This window comes from Alligator sinensis, unplaced genomic scaffold (genome assembly GCF_000455745.1).
Source record: "Alligator sinensis unplaced genomic scaffold, ASM45574v1 scaffold144_4, whole genome shotgun sequence".
In the NCBI taxonomy this organism is placed as follows: domain Eukaryota; kingdom Metazoa; phylum Chordata; order Crocodylia; family Alligatoridae; genus Alligator; species Alligator sinensis.
The window spans coordinates 1,234,619-1,239,687 of record NW_005842190.1 but is presented as its reverse complement, the minus strand read 5'-3'; the positions used below and the strand labels follow the sequence as shown (position 1 = coordinate 1,239,687).

Below are 5,069 nucleotides of genomic sequence, written 5' to 3'. Positions count from 1 at the left end.
CGGCGGCGGGCGCTGTGGGATCGTCCCTCCGCGTCCGCCTCAGCAGGCTCCGGCCGACCACATCCGCACGCAACCCAGCGCATATGGTACGAAATCTGCACTGCGCAGGCGCCGTAACTCCATAACCCGGCTCGCCGAGTGCGCGAGACCCGGGCGCAGGAGGGACACTCCCCCGGCCGCTCAGTGCAGCCGCCCGCGCCCCTTGCGGCCGGCGGGGGAACAGCAGTAAGGCCGCGCCGCCGGCCTGCCCCGCCTGGGGGCCTCGACGGCGCCCCGGACCAGAGAGGGGGTGCGCTGGTGTCGCTCATGCTTGACAAAATAGGACACGAGCCCGACTCTGCACGGGCTCCATTTAGTGCGGGGGGAAAAGCAGGAAAAACACCAAGGCCACCTGGAAAATCTCCTTGGCCCAGGTGCCCAAGAAAGGTTCAGTGGGTCAGAGGGCACCTCCTTAGGCCTCCCAGCATAGGGAAAAAGCTCTCTCCCCCTCTCTCTGTCTGCATAGGGTTACCGTATGTCCAGGTTCAAAAAAGAGGACACTCTCTTCCCCCACACCAGTAGGTGCATGCCACACAGACACAGAGACACGCATAGACATGCAGACAATGCCCCCCCCACCCCCACCCCCCCACACACACAGTGGCAGGGTGAAGATAAGCCATTTTTTATGATAGCAAAGTAGAAAACAGTAATGAGAGTCCCGGATCGCAGGGACAAACTTGCCATTACTTTTAAGCTGGCTGCTTAACACCACCAGAAAAAATAGCTCTGTATTTCAGTACCACAGACACCGGCTGCTTGTGGTCAAAGAGACTGGCTTGGGGGCGTACCATCATCCAGTCTCCCTCTGGCTACACAATTTATGGTGATGGGGGATTGCTCACAGGCTTTCCCTCTAGCTTGCTCTGACAGCCTTTTGGCTAGGGGCAAGTGAGACTAGGGGGCATCTGAACCCCAAGGCCTCTGGGTTTGGGGCTTGCACATAGGATGCCTGCCATGGATTTGGGCGTACCTGAAGCCCCAGGCTGAAGTCTGGGAGGGAGGATACTTGCCACTGGTAGCATCATGTGGACTTGAATGATTTAGCTCTGCTCAGTAGACAGAATTCAGAACTGATTCGGCTTTGGTTAATTTGGCCTGACACACAAAATAAAAGAAAAAGGAATTGGGAAAATTCTTGGAGAGAAAGGGGCATCGGGAGGTACTGGGCATGACAGTTAAGGACACAGCCTCTGAATCAGAACTTGCTAGACCTTAAATCTGGGGCAGGCAAAGGCTGGCCTATGGGCCAGATCGGCCCTGCAGGAGACTCCATTTCCCAGCAATCCCTGACCCATGAACACCACTTGCCCCCAGAGGCTGGGTGTGGGGGGTACGGTGACCGCCTGCCGGCGGCAGAGGCCAGGATCTTGTGGCCGTGACAACGTGGTCCAGAGCTGGGGCTGAGCTGCAAACTGCTGCCCGCAAACCCCGGTGCGCCATGCTGGCACCACTGCAAGATCCCAGCCATAGCCCCAGAGCAGCTCCCTGCCCTGCTGTGCGCCCTGCCAACGATATTGTGGAAAGCCTAGCCCCACACTATCAGGGCTCCTGGGGTCTCCATGGAAACTGGCCACAGAGATGTAGGCAGGGGCTGCTGGGAAATTGAGTCCAGCAACCAGCCAGATCCACCATTTTGCCCACCCCTGCCTTAAATGCTGAAGGCTGCAAGTGTGTAGTGTGCAGGTTTGTCATTACCCTGAAATAGAATAGTTTTCTGATAAGCATACTGTTAGGTTTACAATAATTTAGATTATTAAGAAGTATTAGCTTTACAGCTGAATACAAGGCATGACCTGTGGCCTAGCAATGCAGCTGACCACAAGGCAGATTGATAGCTAAGCCTTTGCTTGTGTCAAGTAATCATTTTAACTGTATTAAGCATTTTCTGAGTTAAAAAGTGGATCTGAGTTAAAAGCAGCAAGTATCTCTGTGTCTGTGCGCTGAAAAATCAGCTACAGCAAGAAGTAAGATAAGACAGGGAAACCATTGTTCTGGGTGCAGTGGTTGTGTCCTTGAGAAGTATCTACTACTGTGTAAGGTTTTGCTAACATATTATAATGTTACTGTTACTTAACTTTTAGCTTTTAAAAAGTGCTAGTTCAGCTTAATAGAAATATGCTGTTACAAAGATTTGAAGAGCACCGCCCAAGTATTGCTTTTTTTGTTAACCATGAAGTCTTGCCTTGTTGTAATAAGTATAAAAGATCGCCTCACCCTTTAGGGGGGGCCATTTTGCCTTTTGCTGGCTTTATGGTCTTTGCTCGAGCAAATAAACAGCTGTCTTTCTTTACCCGTGTTGTCTATCAAATTACAGCTAGACAACGAACCTTAGGGAGGTTTCTCCCACCACAAGTGGGAGAGGAACCATGGAAAAAACCCTGGGCACACCCAACTCACTCTCCCTTTCAGCATCTACTCTGCCACTACGTGACACAGGCCTTTGGGTTGAACAGCAATTCTAGCTTTCTTCTAAGAGGCTTAGCCGCCGACTCCATACGTGGTGTAGCCCCCATGCTTCAGGATATACACTATGTCCGTGGCAGTCACAGTCTTCCTCTTGGTCTATTCAGTGTATGTGTCGGCATCACAGATGACATTTTCCAGGAAAACTTCCTGCCCCTGAGGCAGGGGGCTGGACTTGATGATCTTCAAGATCCCTTCCAGCCCTAATGTCTATGAAATCTATGAAAACCTTCAGCACCCTTCCAGGTTCCCCATAAATAAGCCCTGAGATGTGCTTCATGCCCCCTCAGCAGGCCAGGCAATGGATCCAGGGTTTGGTGATGCCCTGGATGTTGTCACGCAGCACTTTGTGGTGCCACTTAGCACCTCCTTTCCCCAGCCCCTTGCCACCGTTTCCACAGCCAGACATCTTCACACATCTTCTCACCAAGCTGGGACTGGACAAGATGGAGCTATGGTCGGACCCAGTAAATGGCAGTTTTTATGTTCCAAGACAGTGGCACTCAACCTTTTCCCCTGGCAAGCCGGATGGGCAGTGCGCCCAGACCCTCTGTGGTCTGGACCCAGTCTGTGGTCCAAACCCATCGCCTGGGGTGGGTGCGACGGGGCCCCATCTGGCCACATGCAGTGGGGTGGGGAGCACCTTGGCTCCCATCCAGCCACACAGGGAGAAGGGTAATGGCCCAGCCCCAACCTCATTACGCAGGGAAAAGGGAGTCCGGCCCAGTCCCATCCCATTTTCTTGAAGATAAATTCATCCCTGAAATGTGGAAGATGCCAAATTTTAGCCGATTTTGGATGATAAACTACATTGCTGAGCAACAAGGACATTTTTTGATACCTCCCCACCCACCATGACACCACCAGGGAAGAAATCCTGTTTGATCTGCACAGCAAAGAGCAACCTCACAAAGACACTCTTATGGAGCCAGAGGGACAGATTTCCAGCTTCTACTTCCTCTGTGCAAAAATGAAGTTTAATTCCTACATATGGTGATGTTTTACCATCTTGAACTTTCCCTGAGCCTGACAATGGGCGCGTGAGCCTGAAAGCTCGCAGAAAAAAGATTTTTTTTTTCGCAATTATTCAGTTGGTCTAATAAAAGGTAGCACTTCTGAACCAAGAGTTCTACATTTTTGCATTTCTTTTGATCTCAGACCAAGACGACTACCTCGTACCTCCCCATGCATTTTGAATACATCTCCTGTAATTGACTGTACATGGAGCAAGGGCTGAAATTATCGTACAAACAGCATAATTAACGTGCATCTGGCACCACGGAGCCGCTTAACCGCCCGCTCTAGGCCCCGGGTCCGGGCCGGGGCTACCCGTAGCGGCTGGGCCGCAGTGTAAGACGGCATATCAGGCGGCCGCAACGCACGCCAGAAACAGCAGGGTCAGGGGGGAGGAGGCGCAATGCATGTCAGAGCTCAGTGACGTCACGAAGGCCTCAGCTGACAACCGAGGAGTGGGGAGCGCTGCTCGCCTGTCTAGTGGCCTTGCCGTGAGACGCATGCGCACCTGCACGTAACCACACGCGACAGCCAATGAGAGCGGCCGATACTGGGACCTAGCCCCACCCGCCTCCCTGTGTTGTTACTCGCTTTTGCTACGCTGGCGTGGGACGCTCGGGGCAGCGCGCGGACCGGGTAAGCGGCGCGGGGGGCAACGGCCGCAAGGGTGTCAGGTGGTCTCCTGCGCCAGCGCCGTCCCCTCTTGGGGCGCCTGTGGAGTCAGGCTGCGCGTGGCCGCCGTCTCGCGGGTGGGCGGCCGGGCTGGGGGGGGGTGGGGGTGTAACGGTCTCGCTTCGCATGCGTAGTAGCGCGCTCGCGCTGCCCAGGTCGGGAGAGGCCCGTGTGCCCCTTCCCCAGCCGCCTCCTGCACTGCGCATGTGCCCCATGAGGCTGCGCCCCGCGTGGGTCGGATCCGGCCCGGGGATCAGGTGCCCGGCTGGCTTTGACACCCCTGGTTTGGAGACGTGCAGAGGCCCCGTTTTCCTCGGAGTCTAGCTCTCGACCCTGAGCTGCCACCTTTAATGTGTAGGCCTGTGCCTGGTGGGCGCACCCAGGGCCGGCTGTGTTTCCAAAGCTACAGACCGCACTGTTTGGCAGAACTGGCAGGGATGTAAATGTGGGCTCTGGTATGCACACCTGGCGCTCGGCTTCCTCCCCGCCACGGGTGTTGGTTGTAGCTATGTCGGTCTAAGGGCATAGGTAGGAAAGGTCCTTTGGAGATGGCGAGGTGCAGTGTTTTATTACAGGCAGGCAAGGTTCCTTAGTTAGATGTGATATCTTTAAAAGATATCACATCTACCCAAAGAGCCTTGCCTGCCTGTGATAAAAACATTGCGCCTTGCTGTCTCCTCAGAGCAGTGAGCTCCTCCTCCTTCCTTTTCCTGGCTCAAGCTGGAAAACTTCGTTTTCTTTGACTCTTCCTGGAAAGTCTCATCCAGCCTTCATGAAACTCGGAGCTTGTTCCACATTGACAGCTCCTCAGAGCACTTTTAGTTCATGCAGGTCTCCTGGCTCGGGAGAAATTTTTCTTTGGAACAGGTTATTTCCTT

General features: G+C 54.0%; 1 protein-coding gene and 1 pseudogene across 1 annotated transcript in view; one reads left to right on the top strand and one right to left on the bottom strand.

Moving 5' to 3' along the window:
- Positions 1 to 2,520: 2,520 nt before the first annotated feature.
- Positions 2,521 to 2,914, bottom strand: LOC112550721 (annotated as a pseudogene).
- Positions 2,915 to 4,030: 1,116 nt separating this feature from the next.
- Positions 4,031 to 5,069, top strand: part of TXNDC9 (thioredoxin domain containing 9) — a 20,346-nt gene continuing 19,307 nt past the window's right edge. The window contains exon 1 of the mRNA XM_006026336.3: positions 4,031 to 4,155. The gene's annotated coding sequence lies outside the window, so the exon portion shown is untranslated. The remainder of the gene's footprint in view (positions 4,156 to 5,069) is intronic.